The sequence below is a fragment of the Crocodylus porosus genome, unplaced genomic scaffold, assembly GCF_001723895.1.
Source record: "Crocodylus porosus isolate Cpor-Errol unplaced genomic scaffold, CroPor_comp1, whole genome shotgun sequence".
NCBI classification, from domain to species: Eukaryota; Metazoa; Chordata; order Crocodylia; family Crocodylidae; genus Crocodylus; species Crocodylus porosus.
In genome coordinates this window covers 31304107-31326693 of record NW_017728910.1, presented here as the reverse complement: position 1 = coordinate 31326693, position 22587 = coordinate 31304107, and positions in this window count along the sequence as shown.

Genomic DNA, 22587 nt, shown 5'->3' with positions numbered 1-22587 from the left:
GAGTAAATTGGATGCTTACCTTGCTGGGATCCTATGACCCCAGCTGACTTCCTGCCCTTTGGGCAAGGGGCTGGACTCGATGATCTCCCGAGGTCCTTTCCAGCCCTGATGTCTGTGAAATCTATGAAGTCGTGCACAAATTCCTAAAATGTTGTTGTTGCTATAAGTGTAGTTTCTTATGGAAAAGAGACTGTATTTTGTACTACATTGACGAAAGGAAATTTACTGATCTGGATCTGACCCTTAAAGGACCATGAATGGCATTTGCTTATGATAACCCCAAAACAACAAACAATACTTAAATAGAGCTAATGGAAAAAACAACAGTCTTATACCTGGCATTTTCTCCATTAATCTCATGGAGATCTCTAATCTCACATTACTGCCACTCTGTGGTTCTGTGTGAAGCTGTAAATCAGTAGCTTTCAGGCTGATTCATGTGATCCACAGATGAAGTTCATTACTAAAAAACTGCTGGGTTTTGCAACGTATTCTGTGTAAGTGGATCCCTAGAGTTGTGCAGAAAAAGTTCTGTGCAAGTGGATCTCTAGAGTTCACTGCAGGAAAAAAAGTCCTTATTTAGTAATGCAATAACAGGAAAGAAGAAACAAGTTTGCAGTTTTCTCTTCCTGAATATTCTCCTTAGGGTTTCATTTACGATTTCCAAAACAGATTTTACTATGATAAACCTTTCCTTGTTAGCTATTTTGCTATCCCTTCTTCTTGGACTTATTCATGCATTCTGATAGATTGCCTTTTTGCACAGAGTCAAGGAATAGTGCCATTGATTCAAAAGGGCTAATGAAGGAAATACTGTGAAAACTGGCAGGCCTCATAACATTTGTTAAATAAAGTTTTTAAACCTTTTAACTGTAGGCTTCCCAGAAAGTCCTATTTCCACATGCTCTTCATCCTTGGGTAGAAGGGGAGAATATTGATGTAATGGATCTGGAATGTGTGCCTATAGGGAGGCTGAGCCTGGAAAAGACAGTCAGCAAAATGTAGGAAGGGCTGCCCTAAGGCATTTCTGTGAGGAAATTTTCAGATTGGCTTTGTCATTGACACATTGGGATTGGCTCTCATTGTTCTCTTTGTGCAGGTTCATCATTATATCCATCTTCATTACACTGTACCCTGGTGTGATACTTCTCCCACAGATGGGCAAAGAGAGGACGAGTTATTTCATGTTCTGTAACATTTAAAGTATTTGCGTTTGAAGGGAACCTCATGAATTGGATTTAACCTCTGCCACAAATGAACTGTGGAAGTCCTTGAAACTCTGAAGCACAGAAATATAGAAAACATGAATTTTCCTAATCTAAAAGCCTTATTAATAGTTTTACTTATTGTGTTTTTGCTGTGAGGGCAAAAGTCCTTTTGTATCAGTGCCACTTCATCTTCACTTTTATTATTTCTTAATAGTTTCAAGTGAACTGAGAAACATTAGTCATACAGTGCTTTATTATTTTCTCCCTGTATGTGATTGTGGTAAAAAATATTTGACAAAGAAACAAAGAATTATTAGAAAAGGTGCATGTGGCTCCAGTTGAAAATATTTCAGGTGAATTAATTAGTGTGGCAGGAGTCTGCAGGACTTTCATATTGCCATTTAGCAAAAATACATGTTCCTTGAGAACACTTGGGACACGATGGACAGTGGACTCAAAGAAAGTTTGCTCGATACATTTCACATTACTGAATGAAGATTTCCCCCCTATTTTGTGCTTTTAAAGAAATTCTTAGCATTAGCTATAGAAGTCAATACTGCTGTTGTGTTTTGCATCAACAAATAGACTGCAGTAAAAGTCTCTTTAAAAAGTCACCTTTGTAACCTGAAAGTGGGGAGAAAATGAACCATGTCTGTGATCTCCATTTTTCAAACTACAAGTGTCCCATAGATTACTCTTAGTGTGAACAAGTGTTCAAACAACCTGTCTGAGGTTAGGTGCCTTACTTTGTGCTGCCTAAACCTGGGTCATGTTCTGCTGTGTAAAGGTGTTCACCCAGGCTGCTGGAGGTAAGTTGGGAGGTGGAGGGGAGCTGTCAGATCTGTGGGTGGGGAGGGTGGCAGGTCCAGAGCAGTACTTGGGGAATGGAGAAGGCTGAATGGGCTTTGCTAGACCCAGGACTCTGCTGTAAATAAATGCAGGCAATTTTTAGGCTGGGTTAACCCAGGTCAAACCAAAGTTTACTTCACAGGTGAGCTAACTAACTTTAGAATGGGCAAGAGTGAGCACCAACAATACTGCCAGGGGAGACTCTGACAGGATCAAAAGTAACTACAGGGTACAGGGTGAATGGGGTCTGTGGTTCAGATCATGTTATCTTTGACCCTTCTGGTCAAGGGAGAGGGCCTGGGCAGGAACAGGTGTATCCTGCAGATCAATACCTGGCTGCACAGGTAGTGTCATCAGCAGTGATGTGGCTTCCTTGACCATGGGGTGTTGTTCCAAGAAGAAGAATTGCTGACAAGAGATGGGATCCACCCGATGAAGAAAGGGAAGAGCATCTTTGTAGACAGGCTCACTAACCTAGTGAGGAGGGCTTTAAACTAAGTTTGCCACAAAGAGGAGTGGGCAACTGGGGAGGTTTTCTCATGCTTCCTGAGAAATCAAGGCAATCACCTAATTACCTCAGGTGCCTGTACACAAATGTACAGAACTTGGGAAACAAGAAGGAAGAATTGGAAGTCCTTGCACAGCCCCAGAACGATGATGTCATTGGAATAACAGAGACTTGGTGGAATATCTCACATGACTGGAGCATTGTAATAGATTGGTACAAACTGTTTAGGAAGGACAGGCAGGGGAGAAGAGAAGGAGGAGTTTCACTTTATGTAAAAGAATCATGCTTAGCATTGCAGTATGAAACGGAGATAGGCCTGTTGAAAGTCTCTGAGTTAAGGTTAGAGGGGTCAGCAATAAGGGTGATGTTGTAGTGGGTGTTTGCTATAGACCATCAGACCAGGAGGAAGTGGTGGATGAGGCTTTCTTCAAATGGCTAGCAGAAGTTTCCCAATTGCAGGTCCTGGTTGTCCTGGGGAACTTCAGTCACCCTGACATCTGCTGAGAGGTCAATAGATCGGTATTGCAGGCAACCAAGGAACTTTTTGGAGAGTGTTGGGGACAACTACTTGGTGAAAGTGCTGGAGCAGCCAACCAGAGGCTGTACTCTTCTTGACCTGCTGCTAACAGAGAAGAATTGGTGGGAAAAGTAGTAGTGAATGGCAACTTGGGCAGCAGTGATCATGAGATGATCGAGTTAAGTATCCTGAGGAAAGGAAGGATGGAGAGCAGCAGAGTACAGACCCTGGACTTCAGAAAAGCAGACTTCAACTTAATCAGGGAACTCATGGGCTGGATCCCCTAGGAAGCCATCTAAGAGGAAAAGGATTCCAGGTGGCCTGGCTGTACTTTAAAGGAGCCTTACTGAGAGTGCAGAAACAAACCATCCCAATACACAGGAAGACTAGCAAGAATGACAGAAGACAAGCTTGGCTTAGCAGGGAACTCTTCAGTAAACTAAATCACAAAAAGGAAGCTTATAAGAAGTGGAAATTTGGACAAATAAGTAGGGAGGAGTATAAAAGGATTGCTCAGGTATGCAAGGATGAAGTCAGGGGGCGTGTCCAGATGAGCATGGCCGTGTGGTGTGTGGTACTGCAAGCACACCTGCAGCGCACATACCATACACTGAGGTGTTATCCATACTGTAAGGGAAGGTTGCCCATGCCTGTGGCATGGGTGTTTGCTGGGTACAAATAGCAGTGGAACAAGGTGTACCACTGCTACCTGTCTCTAGTGAGCCAAATATTCACACTCCATCTGGACATGGCTAGCTAGGCTAAAGCGCAATTGGAGTTGCAGCTAGCAAGGGACATAAAGGGTAACACGAAGGGTTTTTACAAGTATGTTAGTAGCAAGCGGAGAATCAGGAAAAGTGTGGGTCGCTTTCTGAATGAGGGAGGTAACCTTGTGACAGAGGATGCAGAAAATGTGGAAGTGCTCGCTTCATTCTTCACCTGAGTCTTCACAGGTAGGGTCAACCACCCAGACTATTGCACTTGGCAGCACAGTTTGGGAAGGAGGTGAGCAGCCAACAGTCATGAAAGAATAGGTTAGGGACTATTTAGAAATTCTGGACATATACAAGGCCATGGGGCAGGATGGGATTTGCCTGAGGGTGCTGAGGAAGTTGGCTCTTGAGACGGCAGATTGAAAACTCATGGCAATCAGGAGAGATTCTGGATGATTGGAGAAGGGCAAACATAGCACTCATATTTAAGAAAGGAAAAAAGGAGGATCCAGGTAACTACAGACCAATGAGCCTCACCTCAGTCCCTGTAAAAATCATGAAGAAGATCCTCAAGGAATCCATTTCTAAGCACATGGAGGAGAAGAAGGTGATTAGGAACAGTCAGCAGGATTCACCAAGAGCAAGTCATGCTTGGCCAACCTGATTACCTTCTATGATGAGGTGACTGGATCTGTGGTTGGACTGCAACTCTGAAGAAAAGGAGCTGGGGGTTACATGGACAATAGGATAAATATGAGCCAATAGTGTCCCTTTGTTGCAAAGAAGGCTAATGACATACTGGGTTGCATTGTTAGAGGTGTTGCCAGCAGATCAATAGAAGTGATTATTCCCCTCTCTTCAGCACTAGTGAGTCCACATCTGGAGTACTGTGTTCAATTTTGGGTCCCTTGCTACAGAAAGGTTAGGGACATATTGGAGAGACTCCAGTGAAGGGCAATACAATTGTGAGGGGACTGGTGACATGACTTATGAGGAAAGACTGAAGGAACTGGGTTTATTTAGTCTACAGCTGAGGAGACTGAGAGGAGATTTAATAGCAGTCTTCAACTACCTGAAGGTGGGGTTCAAAAGAAGATGGAGCTGAACTGTTCTCAGTGGTGGCAGATGACAGAACAAGGAGCAATGGTCTCGAGTTGCAGCAAGGGAAGTTTAGGTTAGATATTAGGAAACATTTTTTCACTAGGAGGGTAGTAAAACACTGGAACAGATTACCCAGAGAGGTAGTGGAATCTCCATCCTTGGAAGTTTTTAAGACCCGGCTAGACAATGCTGTGGCTGAGAAGGTCTAGTTGGGTTTGGTCCTGCTTTGGTAGGACCTGAAGTCCGTTCCAACCCTATTTTCTAAGACTCTATAGCCATTTTTAGTGTCAATTAAGCCCGATGAATGCCTGTACAACTGGATATTTAGATCAACATATCTTTGGTTAGGTTGGTATAAATGTAATGCTTGCACCTGCCATCTATCAACATCTCCACAAGTCAAAATGTATCAGTTGAACAATTAACACAAATCTTAATATGAGTTTCCTTTTCCTTTTTGAGAATAATGAGTTACTTCTGGGAGAAGACCAACATTTTATTTTCTTTCAGTCCCTAGAGAGTATTTCTGGCTGGACATGAGCAGGTGGGGTGAGAAAATACAGGTACAATTTGCTTAAAATAATCATTGGAAGCCAAGACAGGTATAGACCACATTAACAAGCTAAGTTTTACAATAGACGTGTGAAGCATTATTCTCCCCATAGGCAAACTGGGGCATGGAGAATTTAAAAGCTAGTTAAACAGCTTAGTTGTTGCCCTAGAAAACATGAAGTGCAGTGGAGGAAACTGAAAGCAGAGAGTTCACACTGGGTGTGTCTATGTTGTTATATGGCGATGATAGTACTGTTCCATGTTCTAGTACTTGCTTGGAGGAAGTAATAAAATACAGCACAGTAGCTGCCCATACTGCAGCATAAGGGGAGAGTGCAATTAGATTCACCAGCTACATCATTATATTGGTGTGCTATAGCTGGGAAGCTCATTGCTAGACCACATGATTGCTACATCACCATAGGGTGCTCTACAGTGACTTACCACATTGCTACATCGCCATAGAGTGACGTGTAAATGCACGCACTTTATCTCAAGATGTGTCTTGTAGGGTTTCTGCTTAGAACCTTTCCATGTGGTGTGTGAACTGTCATGGTTTAGACATCCATTGTTAGTTTCTGCCAACCAATGGGCTATCACATAATCCTGCATTCACTTCAAGTCTAGCTCAGTGATCAGGCCAGTGCTCTTCCAAAAAGAATTCACAAAAGATTTTGAGTCAACTGAATTATTTCTGGAGATACTAATTGCAAACCCTCTGCTGCAACCTATTTGTGTATGTTTTCCTACAAAGATAGTAATACTCTGCTTGCATGAGCTTGTTGTAAGGCTGTGCTCATTAATATTTCAGGTGGATTTGGACAGATTGGGAGAGTGGGCAGATCAGAATAGGATGCAGTTTAATGAAGATAAGTGCAAAGTGCTGCATCTAGGGAGAAAGATTCACCAACACAGCTACAGACTGGGAAGCAACTTTCTAAGCAGCACAGAGTCATAGTCAACTCCTAAATGAACAAGAATTGTCAATGTAACAAAATGATAAGTAAAGCCAACTGCATTCTTTCGTGCATTACAAGGTGCATATGAACAGGTCTAAGTTCTCTATCAGCAACTGGTCAGACTGCAGTTGGAATACTGCATCCAGTTTTGGGTGCCACACTTTAAGAGGAATGTGGATAACCTGGAGAGGGTCCAGAGAAGGGCCACTCATATAGTTAAGGGCTTGCAGGCCAAGCCCTACAAGGACAGACTAGGGCACCTGGACCTGTTCAGCCTCCGCAAGAGAAGGTTGAGAGGCGACCTTGTGGCTGCCTGTAAATTCATCATGGGGGCGCAGAAGGGATTGGTGAGGCTTTACTCACCAAGGCGCCCATGGGGGTTACAAGAAATAATGGCCATAAGCTAGCAGAGAGCAGATTTAGACTGGACATTAGGAAGAACTTCACAGTTAGTGGCCAAAATCTGGAATGGGCTCCCAAGGGAGGTGGTGCTTTCCCCTACCCTGGGGGTCTTCAAGAGGAGGTTAGATAGGCATCTGACTAGGGTCATCTGAACCCAGCACTCTTTCCTGCCTATGTAGGGGGTCAGATTCGAGCTATTGAGGTCCCTTCTGACCCTAACATCTCTGAATCTATGAGGTGATACTTCCCCTCTATGTGGCATTGGCAAGATCACAGCTAGAATATTGTGTCCAGTTCTGGGCACCACACTTCAAGAGGGATGTGGATAACCTTGAGAGGGTCCAGAGGAGGACTACTCATATGGTTAAGGTCCTGCAGGTAAGATCCTACGAGGAGAGATTGAGGGACCTGAATCTCTTCAGCCATCTACAAATTCATCAGGGGGAGTGGGGGGCAGCAAGAAATAGGGGACACTCTGTTTACCAGGGTGCACCTTGGGGTTACTAGGAACAATGGCCACAAATTGATGGACAGCAGATTTAGATTGGGCATTAGTAAAAATTTCTTTATGGTGAGGGTTGCCACAATCTGGAATGGACTTCCAAGGGAGATAGTGCTCTTCCCTACCTTGGAGGTCTTTAAGAGGAGACTAGACAAGCACCTGGCTGGAGTCGTCTGACCCCAGCGCTGTTTCCTGCCCAGGGCAGGGGGTCAGACTCAATAATCTACTAAAGTCCCTTCTGGCCCTAAAAATCTATGAAATCTATGAAATATTTTGAAAGGTGTTGTGGTTCCTAGATAATTTGTTATCTCATACTCAAGTATGAGAATTTATTATTTTGAAGCACTTAGTTTTGATTAGCCAAAACTCCAATACTTCATTAATCATTTCGGTAATTCCTTCAATTATTATGTCATTTGTATTGCCAAACTCAGTTGATGAACAGGTCCACTTTGAATCCAAATTTAATCATTCAGCTTTGAGCATGTTAGCTAAGTGTATTGGAGAAAGTATCCCCATTCCTAGAAAGTATTTTAAGGAAAAACAACTGCATCTTGATGATGGGTAAAGCTGTGCATTTTTCACTGCTACAAGAAGGATGGATAGGATGCTGTTCTTGGTGGCATAAGTGATGGGAAAGATTAATTTTTACACAACTGAGTCAAAGATTAATATTTTGAGCTCTCTGACAAATTTTGCAGAAGTTAAAATGTAGTTTCTGACAGGTAAAGTGTTGTTCTTTCTAACAGACAGTTACATATAAAAAAGGCTAACTTAGCCAGTACAATCCAGGAAACCAAATTCTGAAGTATATTGTCCCTTGCAGAAATCTAAATTGCTAATAAATGATTAGATTTCACTAACAAACTACTTAATTTGACTCAAAATGATTTAACAATAGTATTTATTGTGTAGGAGACAGCAGGCATGTTTAGATGTGCAAGTGCTCCAGGGTGAGTTTAGAGTAAATTACTCTAAAGTAGACCCACCCATGGTAGGCATTTACATGCAGGGAAGTGGGAACAGATTTGCTGCTCCTGGTAGCAGTTTGATCCCTTCACCATGGGCCCTGTACTGTCCCACTGCCACTGCCAGAGAGGCTCCCCCTGGGTACTAACCCAGGGTCTGGCAGGGAGCACAGACCAGGAAACAGCTGTTTCCAGGTGGGGACTGAGACGTTACTTCCTGCCCCTAGGAGCTGCCTGCTGCCATGGTGGGCTCTGCCACCAGAGCCCCAGTGAAGACAATTTCTTTTTACCCAAGCAGCAGAGAGCTTCCAGGGGCAGAGAGCAATCTCCCACCCTCTCTTACCTGGTTAACTGGTAGCAAATTTACATGGTATTAGAGCAAATTAGAGCAAGTAAGCATCTGCACATGTAGACAGTAATTTGCTCTGATCTTGAGTAAAGCATCTCATGTAGACATGCCCAGTAGGACTAAATAACTCTTAATCTGTGGCAGCAAACCAGTTATTTAGTTATTTTGTCATTCTCTTGTGGATATAACATAATGGAGTCCTACAGTGGAATCATTACTGATTAGTTGTTTTCTGAAAATACTGGCATTCTGTCAGTTGATTTGGTCACAAAAATGTACATGAATTCCAAGTGGCAGGCAGCTGCAGCAATGCTTTATTGTATTTCTGCAATTGTAAAATGAATACAGAAAGCCAGATGTGTTCCTACAAGTGCCTCTAGGGTTTGCTTTATAACAAATGTTTGAATGATGCCACATTCCTCCTTAGCAGCTGATGGGGATGTGCAACATAATAATCCAGTTTACAGTCCTGCCTGTAGAAAATGTGTAGGAGACAGACTGAGGAAGAGTTCATTTCCCAGTCTGCTTGGTCCATCCTGAATAGATGCCTGACATGGAGCAAAATCTACTCCCAGTAAGCCATCCACCAGAGGAGACAGGAGCTTGATCCTTGCCTCCAGGAGCTGCTTGCTGCCTGAGGGTGCTCCACAGCAGCAGGAAGCTCCAGGCCTGAGATTGCAATCAGGGAGTGGGAGTTTGGAGATCCTTATCTCTCAGTTCCTGCTCTGCCATCAAGATCAGGGAGCAATGGGCTGGGAGACCCTTATCTCCCAGAGTTGGCTCCATGACCATGGGGCTGGTGCTAGTAGATCCTTATCTCCTTGCCTGAGCTCTGCAGTCACAGGGCTTGGGCTGGGAGATAAGAATTTCCAAGCCCAGGGCCTATGACTGCAGTGCTCAGGCTGAGACATAAGGGTCTCCCAGCCTGAGCCCTGTGACGGTGAAGCTCAAGACAGGAAATAAGGATCTTCCAGCACCAGCTTAGTGGTCTTGAAGCTGGTGCTGGGAGCTCCCTGCTAATGGGAGCAGGGGAGCCTGTACCCTGCCCAGGTCTGTGAGCACAGAGCTCATGTGGTGAACAGGCTGGGGAGCTTGCTCTGCCCCAGCTCTGAACTCATGGAGGTGAACAGGGAACAAATAGCACAACCTGTTTTCCCCCAGCTCTGCAGTCATGGTGCTGGGCAGGTAAGAAGCCCCCAGCCTATTCCCCCCACCCCAAGTCCATGCTCATGGACCTGGGTGAGGAACAAGCTGCCCACTCTCCACATGACATGTAGGGTGGAGGCTGGGAACTGTCCTGGCCAGGGACAGCTTGTCCCCACCCCATGTCCCAGCTGGGTGATTAAGGCAATGGACTTGGAAAAAGCTGCAGGGGTGGGGTAGGTCCCAGCCCCCTGCCCTGATCTGCTGGTGGGGCAGGTAGCAGCAAACTAGATCTTTCCAAGTCCCCTGTCCCTGACTGGGGAGCCAGGGCTAGAAGCTCCCTGCTGCTGAGGCAGGGGGACATTGTTCCTGTCACAGGATCAGGCAGCCCCCTTGAGCCAGGAAACAGCTGCCTTCTGACCCCATGCTCCCTGCCAGCCCCAGGGAGAAGCCTGGAGTTCCTGCAGTGGCAGCAGGGACCCATTGTAGGGCTGCAGGGAACTCACTGTAAACCCCCTAATCCCCATATCTGTAGATTCCTGCCCAAAAACCCTTACTCCATCTTAGTTTACACCAGAGTAAATCTAAGTTGGAGTAAATGCATGTGTAGATGCTCCCCCTATTTTGCACCTGTGGTGCAAATCTGGCCCAGAGCTGCTTGAATTACTAATTACAAAGGGGTGACTGAATCTCATTTTGTTTTTAACAGCCCTACTGAGCTATCTACTAAAATTCTTAATTTTTAAATACTAAAATAAATGTTGTGTTGTCCAAGTTTCTTATTCTATTGCTTTCAAGAACCACTTGTCTTTAATACATTTTTCATCTCCCTGAATCACAATATAAACATTCATTGGTTTCAAAAGGACTGTTGTTGAAGGCTCTAAACAACATTCCAGGAATTAGAAAGGGAGCTGAGTTGAAACAGGAAACCCTGTCTTCTGCAGGTATGGCTAACTCATTGAAACTACTCCAGAATAGGGCTGTATAAAATTTTGATGGGCATTTCATTTTGAAGTGGTTTCAACACTTTTCAAACTTAAAACAGTGAAATTGAAATGAAACTAAAGGCTTCAAAACAGGTTCAAAACAAAACGAGGGCACTCAAAACATTTCAAAAGTTTCAAAACGTTTCAAGTTTCAAAGCTGGGCTTGCTTGCAGCGAAATAGAAACTAAGGAGAGGGAGGGGCAGAGGGGGGAAGGACTGTTCTGATATTGATATGTGTAGCTAACCAGTTCCTGCAATCCTTCCCTGAGGTCCCTTCCAATCCCAGGGCTCTTGGGCAGGGATGGAGAAGGAACATAAAGCATTGTTTGAAATAAGCTTTGTCAGGTGTGCCTTTGTCAGTTACTGAGCTGTGTCTTTCAGCAGCTCCGCAGCATCAGAAAGGCTATCACTTCCTATTTGCAAGGAATCACAGCATATATTGCATATATTGCATACTGCTGGAAAGGCATCTGGCAAGCCTTCCGGGGGTGGGGGGGAAGAGGGGCAGAGGGAGAGCTGCAAGTTCCCCCCACTCCAAACTGAGATGCAGCCTCTCTTCTACAACTAGCAGGCATGAGGCTTCTGGTTCTCCTGGCAGAAAGGAGAGGGAAGCAGTGTCACTGCCTGAGTCTGCATCCCCTCCAATAGCACCAGCCATAAGCCACTCCCCCCCATGACATCAAGAAGCACCAGCATGACAATCTCATCAACCCTCATTTCACTTCCCAGCCTGAGCCTTCCAATGCCAGAGGAAGATTTGGATCTGAGTGCCATAGCAAGGGAAATTCTGGGGAGGGAGGGGGAATCATCTGAGTTTGTGCTCCACACTCCTCAAATTTCCCCTAGAGCCAGGTTTCCTTACCAGGAAAGCACTTTGGAGGAGGTTGGGGTGGAGGTTGTGGAGGCAAGTGGCTCAGATGAGTCTGCTCCTGTTTCTGTGCCTCTGCCTGCTGAGCAGGAGGAAAAGGCAGCATCTGCACATGTACCCACACCCCAGAAGCAAGAGGGTAGTGTAGTCTGGGATCATTTTGAGCTGGCAGATGACTCCAGATATGCTATCTACCTGCACTGCCAAGCCATAACCAGCTGGGGCGAGGGAATGAAACATACGAGCACCATGAGGATGCTGATGCATTTCCGCAGGTACCACCCACCCCCTTGCTCTTGCTCCTCCTCAGCCTGGCACCAGTGGGAGCATGTTCAAAAAGAAGACCTCTCTCTCTCCAAAGCCCCTGTCCCCCCGAAGTGGAGGCAGGCCACTGTGGAACAGCGGAGGAAAGGTGGGCACACATTCCCAAGGCGGGAGAGGTCACCCAGAGCACTGGGGAGATGCTTGCTCTGGATGGCTAGCCTTTCTCCTTTGTTGAGTGGCCAGGGTTCAGGAGGCTTATGGTGCTTGTGGCCCCATTGTACAAAGTGCCCACATGCACCACCTTCAGCAGGATGGTGGTGCCTCCCTGTATGAGGCATGCAGGGAGTACTTGAGAGAGGAGCTGCCCAAGACAGGTCTGCAGGTGGTCTTGTACTTTACCTTGGAAATCTGGAGCAGCCAGGGTAGAGATCACACCTACCTCTCCCTCACAGGGCACTGGCATGTCAGTGGGATCTCCTCCAAGCTGAGGTGATGGATGAGTCCCACCCGGCAACTGAGATCATGGGGGGCATGGACCACTTGGTGCAGGGGTGGCTAGTTGGGCAGGGTGAGCTCACCCATGGGTTCATGGTCACTGACAATGGAGCCAATATGGTTAAAGTGGTCATGATGCCAACTTTGTTGGCATCTGCTGTGTAGCACAGAAATTTTACCTCATTGTCAGGTACAACTTGAAGGGGGACAGGGCTGCCAGTGATGGCACCAGCACCACCAGCAAGCTTATTTCAAAATGCAGGAAGGTGGCAGGCTACTTCCACCGGAGCATCAAGCGGAGCAAGATGCTACGGGACAAACAGGCAGTGCTGAACATGCTGCAGCACAAAATCATGCAAGATGTGGAGACTCAGTGGAACTCCACATACCTGATACTCAAGAGGCTGGTAGAGCAACGGAAGACCATCCATGAGATGGCCTTGCTCAGGGAGATTGGTATCAGAAGCCTGGCAGGCTTCATGGTCTCAGCATAGGCTACCATTTCTGCTGTCTTCACCCCACTGTGCCTTAACATGTCCCAAGTTTTGCTTGTCAGCACCTTGAGGTGTAGTATTCCAGAAACCCCTACACCTGTCTCCTTCAAACCTGGCAGGCTTCATGGCCTCAGTGGGGGGTACCATTCCTGTTCTTTTCATCCTGCTCCAATTTAACACACACAACACAAGTTTTTCTTGTTAGCACCTTGAGGTGCAGTTTCTCAGAAGCCCCTTCACCTATCTCCTTGAAACTTGGCAGCTTTTGTGGTCTCAGCAGGGGCTGCTATTCATGCTGTTTTCATTCAAATCAGGAAAGAAGTGTCAAAGTTATAGGCATTTGTGTGATTCACCATTATAGCCCATGTGGGAAATGTTGAAATGTGTTGAAACAGGAAAGCAGTTTAGATTAAATGAAAGTGAACAGTACTCAAAACAGTACTCAAAACAAAACACTGTCCCTTTGAAATGGTTTAATGGATGTTGAAATGAAACAGTGCTGTTTTGCAAAGCCCTAGAGTAACCTGAACTCTAGTGAGATGTGGGTGTCAAATTCTTAGGGCATTTGTGCAAGTAACATTTTAGGGATCTTTGTGTCTTGGAAATTACTGTGCTCATGAATGTGTCTCTTCCATGAAACTGACATCCTAACAGACAGTTCCCAGAATGCCAACCTACTTTAATTATGTTTGAAATTAATAATAACAATTAATTAGATTTGTTGACTGGTGATCCTGTACATGGCTTTTAATGCTTTACAAGAAATCGGCTTGAACTCTCTAAATCCAAGGTAAAAACATGGATCTCGATGACAGCTGGTCCACCTTTACATTATTTTCAAACAAAGCCCTAAATTTTGTACAAATGAGTGTTTGAAGTTTTTTAAGTCAGTGCTGTTAAACCCTGGGTGTATATAGCACATTGATTGCTTTAAGTATGTAGCTGCTATAATAGATCACTGATGTGCTGTAAATGCTTTGATTTTGTAATAATTGTATAATGCTAAGATACTATGTCAAATATCAGTTTGTATTCACTCACTTGTACATTTGAAATTAAGGGGAACATTCATAAGCATTTACAAATATCCTTCCTTAAACTTATTTTCTGTGCTGTGATATCACTTTGATTGTTGCAGAAAGGGATGATTTAGGAGAACTATTTTCCATTTATTTTCTGTTATGCTTATCTAGGAATATTCATATTATCAAAAATTTCATATTAAATGGATCTAACCTCCCCCTAACCTCTCCAAATGATTGTATGTACCCCTTGGGTCTTCCACCTCCAAGACAAGTATCCTAGCCATCAGTTTATTCTGGGATCACTTCTTTCCTTCCTCTCCCTCTTTCCTCCTTCCCAAAATTCTATCCTTTACCTGAGAAATGTTATCCTCACAGCTGTACTTCAAAGTATTCAGAAAGAAGAAATTAAAATCTTCAACCCTTTTGTAACTCTGTTAAGGTTTAGCAGGTATGTCAAATGAGATGTAACAGACAAATCAGCTGCAGGTATCCTCCTTATAAACCAAAGTGATTTCTTTAATAAAGGAGAGAGCTGGGTGTTGGTGAGGGATAAGTATGCCACATGGTAAGAGAAACATTCACATTTGTAAAGAAAGAGACAATAAGCTATGTAGGAGATCAGTGAAACCTGAATAGCCTGGGTGGGTTCAGAGCTAGTGAAAATTGGAAAGGGAGGAATATATAGGCAACATGGTTCAATATATATTTCAAAAGTAATGCCGTGAATATAAGATTATGGACACTGTTTTGGGGATGACCTTGGGCTAAATTACTGAGTAATTTTCAGTAATTACACAATTTAGTAATTCAGCTTAATTAGTTGAATTGAATTACTCAAATTTGTAACTCTCAATTTACTGAACTAAGAATGCTATACTGTGTAATTATTGCTTATAATCTTTAAAAGCCCATACTTAAAATTGTATTGTGCAAGCAGGATTTAGTTGTGTTTGGCAATTTTTGAGGGTGTTTGCCTATCTGTGGTAGCTTACTTTGGATCATGATAATATGAAGATAAAAGTCCAGAGTTATTGTTATTGTAACAGCATCTACCAAATAGATGCTCATTAGGGCTGTGTGAAGCTTCAGTCCCTGATTTGATGCAGTGGAGATTCAGACCAATTCAGTGGCTGAATCTTCAAATCCACATTGAATCAGAGGACCCTTTTATCTCTCTGAATTAAATCAGAACCCTCCAAATCAATTCAGAGAGTTTAAAAAAGATTCGGAGATTCAGACATAGAGACAGCTTTAAATGTTTTTTCTATATACCTGTAGGTAGCAGGGGCTCATGAGTGCTGTGATGCCCGGTGCATGGAGTGTCCCACAGAAGCACTGGTGGCTCCCCAGTGTGCTCAGCAGCAGACCCAGAAGTGGACCAAAAGCACTTCCAGTCCACTTTCAGGTCCACTGGGAAGCATGCGGGGCAGAATGGTCTCTGCACCTCCCCAGCTCGGTGACTGGTGCCTCCTGGGTCTGGGGGCACCTGGGGAACCATGGGGGGGAGGGGAGGCTTGCTCCCTGACAGACCCAGAAGTGGACTGGAAGTACTTCAGGTCTATTTCCAGGCTCACCATTGAGCACATGGAGGGCCCCTACACACTGCTGTGGGAGGCTCCATGTGCCCCAGCATTGCAGGGATCAATGAGCCTTGCCTGCTACCTCAAGGTATGTAGAAAAGAATTTAAAAGTGGTGTCTGTGTCCAAATCGCTGATTCTCTGAATCAGCGTCAAATCTTCAGATTTGGATTTGGCCGAATTGAATCAGGGACAGTGATCTGAATCAACAAATTGAATCCCTGTCCCTGATTTGGGCCAAATCTGAATTCGAATTGAATAGGGCCCACTTCGCACACCCCTGATACTCATCTATGACATGTAAGAGAGGTATGGAGAGTTGGTTAAAACAAACCCCTAAAAGCCCTAATTCAAATTTAATCAAATCAGGCCTTCTGTGAAGGGACTTGGCAGAGAAGTGGAGAAGCTTGTTGCAGTGACAGTAAATTTTTCTGTCACCAGTGCTAGGTACAGATGTTCAAAAAGCCTTAGGAAGAACCATTCAAATATACATGGGTTTCTGTAAGTGGTGTAGATTAATTTGGGATTCACCCTTTGGTGGAGTGGGCACACAGACTGCCTGCACTGGCCAAGGCCAGTGGGTATGGGGTGCTTCTGCATATTTCTTAGCATGCGCTGTGGGTTCCTTTGGCTGTCAGAGATTGCAAAGTGCAGCTGAATGTCTGGGCCAGCCCTGACTCACTGCTGGGCAAAGGTGGGCATGCCTCCTCCCACTGCCAGCATCTGTCAACTGTAGGCAGGCACTGGAGGGAACCATAATTGCTTGCCTCTTGCAGGGTCTGCTCCCTGGTGCCGTGTCTGTTTGTGGGTGCGTGGGGATCCCTGGAACTCCACCCAGGGACTCCCATGCCCTGCACGAGTAGACACAGACCCAGGGAGCTCGACTGAGCTGCAGGGCATGGCTGAGCACCTCTTCCCTGACTTCCCCATCAGCATCAGTCACAGACATCTGCAGCTGGATCTTCTCCCTTGTGCTGTGCCTGTGCATGGGGACATGGGGCTTCCTGCCAGAACCCCATCCAGGGAAATCCCATGCCCACCCAAATGGGTGAAGGTCCAGGGAGCCTGATTGAGCTGCAAGGCATTGCAAGGGCTCCCCTCTTCCCCTCCCCCCCACATCAGCATCAGCCACTGTGCTGGCTCCACTCTGTGAGAGCCCAGGGGTAGGGCTGAATGGGCCTAGTTGGATCAGCTGAGTGCAGGCCAAGGCTAACACACCTCACTATGATGTGGGAGCTGTGGGGGTTACAAAAGTGTCTGGGATGCTAGCATGATTTGATAGGGGATCTGGGGCAGAAGTTTAATGCAGTGGATGAGCCTAATTCAAATAAGTTTGAATGCACATAGATCCATGACTATGTTAGACTGGGTTCCACCATTTTAGACCAGACTATGTGCCATAAACATCTGTATGGTTACAGACTTGGTTTGATTTCTTATCACTTAGTGAGAATTATGTGTAATGTATGTACTTAGACCAACTGGCAGTGTAGAGAAAGATGAGTGGATAAAATGCTCCACAATGGTAATGGTATGTGTAATATACCTGGTTAGAGGTGATTCATAATATATTACAGGAGGAGCACTGCAGGGACTCCAAAATGCTTCAAAAGTCAGTTAACCATTTCAATATCCCTTTGATCTCTGAAAGAACATCACTAGAGGGTTTTTTGTTTTTCTTTTCACATGAAACCACGTCTGAGGTGCATGAGTGCATAGACACTGACTCCGTGGGTGCTTCAGAGCTGAAGCATCTGCTTAAAAAAATTAATGGGTGTTCAGCAACCTTAAGCCATGGCTGTTTTCTGCTTGCAGACATTTTTTTAAAAAGTATTTTATCAGAAAAAGCAACTTGTTATTTCAACCGAGCTCTGCATCCTCTGTAAAGATGGTGGGGTTCAGTGGGGCTTTTGGTGTTTCAGCTAAAGGTGATTTAATTAGGTATTAATTAGAGAAAAGCACCAGAAAAAGCCCCACTAAAGCATCCAATCTTTACAGACACTGGAGAGCAAAGTTGAAGTAACCTGCTGCCTCTTCTGGGCATGTGTGGGGCTTGTCACAGGAATGCACTGAGTTTAAAGTAAAATGCCATTCTGTTTTTGTTTTTTTTATGTCTGCAAGCACCCACTTGCACAAAGCAAAGTTGGTGTCTATATATATGAGTGAGTAGTGTGAAAGTAGATCAGGGAGCCAATAGTTAGAAGGATGTAACTCAGGATTGCCAGCACCGAGTAATCATGAGTCAAATACTTCCAGGATCATTAAACTAAAAAATAAAACAAATCTTAGTTCAGAGTTTTGTTTATTTGCTTTCATGTTTTCAAGCATTTAAGGAGTTGCTTTTGTATGGGTTGCTTTGAAACTATGAGGACCTGAAACAAACAAAAATGAATCACTTAACTCCAGGAAGTGGAAAAACTTCAAATGTCACAACATGGTATTTCCAAAGAGAAAAAGGAGTGGAGTGAAGGAAGGGATTGAAAGTGACAAGGAAGACAGAAGTGTCATTCATGGAGTCTTCATAGAAAGTATAATGAGTGTGTCCGCCTGGCTTCAAACATTCAGTCATGCCCGGCCTGGATCCAGGCGGCTGATAGCGGATGTCCTACAGTGTCTGGTAGGCCGGTGGGTAGATGTTTATCACCTGAGTGGCTCCCCCAGTATTTCCTGCCATGACTTTGAATGTTATACCAGTGGAGGGGCCGACCACCCAGGGTTCCTCTGTTGCAGGGTGTCTGCCCGGCCATCATCCACCTTTCCTGCACCCCAACCTCATGCCAACCTTCGGCGGGTCACCAGATCTTCTTGGCTGCACTCCCAATGATGTTGTACTTCAGGGGCTCGGTGGTCTTCGTAGCCTTCTCCCATCCTAGGCCCTGCTCCCCGGGATAACTCACTCAGTTAACTGTAGGGCCACTGAAATCATTTCCTCCTGTCCCAAGGCAGTCTCCATCCGGGTCTCTAAATCTAACCTGTGCCCAAAATAAAGATGGAGGACAAAAGGAACTATGATACAGCTATCCTGCCTGCATTGCCTCGCCCTACTTCTCAATCCCTCCAAAAGGCGGAAACAAAAAAAAAACCCAACAGAAACTAAGTCGGGAAGGGCCCATCCGGTTCCTTCCCCTGCCTTTCTGCTAGGGTAACAGAGCAACCATTGCTCCCTATAATCCCACTGGGGTTTGACCGGTCATGTATCTAGGGCAGACTGTGGCCCTTTGCCCTGGGTCATTTCTCCCCTCACTCTACCAAGTGCGGTATATGGCGCTGCTCCCCTTTTCCGCTGTTGGAGATGTCCTGCTTCTGGCACACTGCGGCACCTCCCCAAGAGTCTGGCCACTTCTTATGTTAAGAGCCGGCACCCAGCCTCTTGTTGTCCTGCTTTATTTTCCTTTTCCCTCCCTCCTTCCTGAGGTCCATTTTCTTCCACTCTACTCCATCGCTCTCCAAGACCTGCTTTACCCCTACTAATTCACCCTCCCTCCTTTTTTCATCATCCTGGGGGAGAGCGGTGGAAAGAAACCCAAACAATAAATGGGGACCCCCTAGCATGGGAACCATGTATAAAAAGAGCTGCTCCACAGCTCCTCTTGCTGCTCCCATCTGTTATGCCCTGGAGGGAGAGCCTCCTTCACCTCCTGGGTTCCCCTGATGCTCCCACTTTCATTGGTGTAGAGAGCCTCTTCTGGCTCTCCTGTTCCTCCAGTGTTCCTGCCTTTGCTGGTGCAGAGAGCCTCTTCTGGCTCCTCTGCCTCCTTGCCATGCTGTCCTCTGCTAGTGCAGAGAGCCCCTGCCAGCTCTCTGTCCCTGGAAGTATCTCGGATGATGTTCAACGCCAAAATTTTTCACACTGTGCTCACCTCCATCCACCATCTTCCCCAGTCATCCATTTTATCCCCACTGACCAGTGATTGCCAATGATGTCACCATTAACCTTCAGCTGATTAAAGGCATGGCTTACAACCTGCACGGATTTCCTTCCTCACTCCAGCTGCGCCGCAGATCCTGCTACCGGTAAGTATTTTCCTTGAGTTATTTTTGTATTTCTCTTTTTATACATGGTTCCCATGCTAGGGGGTCCCCATTTATTGTTTGGGTTTCTTTCCACCGCTCTCCCCCGGGATGATGAGAAAAGGAGGGAGGGTGAATTATTAGGGGTAAAGCAGGTCTTGGAAAGCAATGGAGTAGAGTGGAAGAAAATGGACCTCAGGAAAGAGGGAGGAAAAAGGAAAATAGTGCAGATATGTATATTTGGATTCTACTCTATTGGGCTATGAGAGAAGGAACATACAGATAATATCAGCTTCAGGGCAATTCAGCAGTCAGATGGGTGGAAAACTGGCTGCAGGGTCAGACCCAGAGAGTACTAATAGACAGATCTGTGTTGACCTGGTAGAATGTAGCCAGTGGGGTCCCCCAGGGTTTGGTACTTGGACCATTGCTTTTCAACATCTTCATCAGTGATTTGGATGTGGGGGTGAAAAGCACACTGGCGAAGTTTGCCAATAACACTAAGCTCTGTGGAAGTGCGGCCATGTATTAGGGAAGGCTGATGATCCAGGCAGACCTAGACCAATTAGTTAAATGGCCAGACCAGAACCAGATGTTGTTCAACACTGAGAAGGGAAAATCCACAACAAACTTACAGGCTTGCTGGTACTATGCCAGCTAGCACCATGTCCTAAAGTGACCTAGAGGTCATAATTGACTATAAAATGAATATGAACTACAGTTAGCAAAGCAAGCAATACACTAGCATGCATCAACTGATGTATCTCAAGCAAAACTAAAGAAGCTATTTTCCCTCTCTACTCAGCATTGGTGAAGCCACAGCTGGAATACTGCCTCCAGTTCTGGGTGCAACACTTCAAGAAGGATGTGGAGAAGCTTGAGGGAGCTCAGAGAAAAGCCACTCATATGGTTAGAAGCCCAAGGAGCTTCCATATGAAGAAAAGCTGGAAGATAGGAGACTGTTCAGCCTATAAAAGAGAAGACTTTATGAGAATTTGGTGGCAGTTTATAGATATATCAGGAGTGAGCATCAGGGGCTAGGCAAACAACTATTCACCAAAGTGCCCCAGGGGAAAACCAGGAGCAACAGTCATGAACTCCCAGAAGAAGGTTTCATACTGGATATAAGGAAAATGTCTTCATGGTGCATGTAACCAGACTCAGGAATAGACTCCTAGCAGGGGTATATTTTTTATGGTACAGGTACCTACCCCAGAGATTTTCAAAATGAGACTGGATACACACCCTGCTGGGGTTATTCAACCTGAGCAGTCTTTCCTGCCCAGTGCAAGAGGGCTGGACCCAATGATCTCACAAGGTCCCTTCTAGTCCTAAACTTTTGTGAATCTGTGAATCTGTAAAGTGAGAAGTGAACCTATGCAAAGGTACTGTTAATCAGTGACATATATCATGAAAAGTGAGGAAAAAAGTATGATATATGTACCAGGGCACTAAGGTGCCTGCTACTTGGAGAGCTGGAGTAACGGCTCAGGTGCCAGTTGTTAGGGACAGCCAGAGGGAGCTAAGGACTGGTGTCTGGTCAGCTGACCAAAAGGGTCAGGGCCTGGCTTCAATATAAATTGCAGACCAAAGGCCAGAGGAGGTGGCTGATGGCCAAGGAGGAAGGAGCTCAGCTCTGAATGAATGAGAAGGAAAAGGCTTGGATATGTGAGCAGCTAGTGACGCAGGTGAGAGATGGAACACCTGTGGTGTGGTTCGGAGGATGTTTTAACCATGAGGCATAGATTTGTGTTATAGCCCAGGGGCTTGTGTTTTGGTTATTGTTACACCAGAGGTTCAGGCAAGGCTATAAGGGGATGGAGGATGTCTCATAGGGGAACCACGTTAGAGTGTGGACCCCAGCTCCAGAGCGAGGGGCAGCACTGCTGAGAAGCCCCAGAGCGAGGGGCAGCACTGCTGAGAAGCCCCAGGTTGAAGGGCAGCAACCGTTAAGCCAAAAGAGGTGCAGCAGAGGGGGTGCACCTCCCAGACTGCCGGAAGGGACAGTGCAGGGAGGGTGCTGACCCATAGCATTGGCAAGGGTGCAGCTGAGGGGGGTGCTGTCCCCGAGCACCAGGAAAAGTTGCAGTATTGGGACAGGGCTGACCCCAAGTACCCTGGAAGGGTCATGGAGAACCTGTGTGCCAGGGAGGCGTGGGGTGAGTGAGAAGCCCCCGAGAGTGGGTAGTGATAAGCCTAGAGGGTGGGCAGTGAGAAGCCCCAGAGAGAGAGGCGCAGTGACTGACACTGAGTGCTGTGAAGTACAGAGTGAGGTGGGGCTCCAGAGAGCCCAAGCGGGAAGAGACTGGGAAGGGACAGAGTGGCAATAGGGCGCAGAGCAAGGCAGGAATGTAGGACGCCTAACTTCCAGGGAGACCGAGGCGTGTCCAGCACATAGCAGGAAAATGGTAGCCAAGGGAACGAAGGGCAGCCTCCCTACAATAAACACATAAGATCAAAGACGTGGCAGGTGAGATTCCGCGGGTGCTTAGAGAATGCTTGGCACGGTACAGAGGGCATGTTAGGGGAGAGCATGGTGACCCTAGGATGCCATCTTGCTACAATATAGATCAAATGATCATTTGCAGCTGAGGAGAGGGGTTATGTAGGCAGTGGGATTAGAGGAACAGAAAATTATGGCTGAAATATTGACAAAACTTTAGTGAAACATGATGAATTTTGAAACAGGACATTGCAATTTATGTAAACTATTTCTGGGAGCTTACTCTGAAGCTCTGGGAGCATATTTTAAAATTTCTATAAATACATCACGATATAGACACATGTAAAAGGAAATATATTGTGGACATTATATGGAAAATATATCATAAATACGTTTTTAGTTAGAATGTATTTTAGTTTCTTAGTGCGCATAATTTTATAATTCAATATCATAAAATTTTTGATTTACGTCATGTGTCAGGAACTAGATAGAAGGTAGACACTTTTTTGCATTCAGTTGGGTGTTTAAATAAAGGGAATGTCATATAAAATTGGCTTACATTTTTAAACTGTCTTTAAAAGTTATGTTCTTCTTGTGCCTCTCCCCATGATGGCTTCTAAATAACCCCTTTCAGTAAATTTTCATTCTA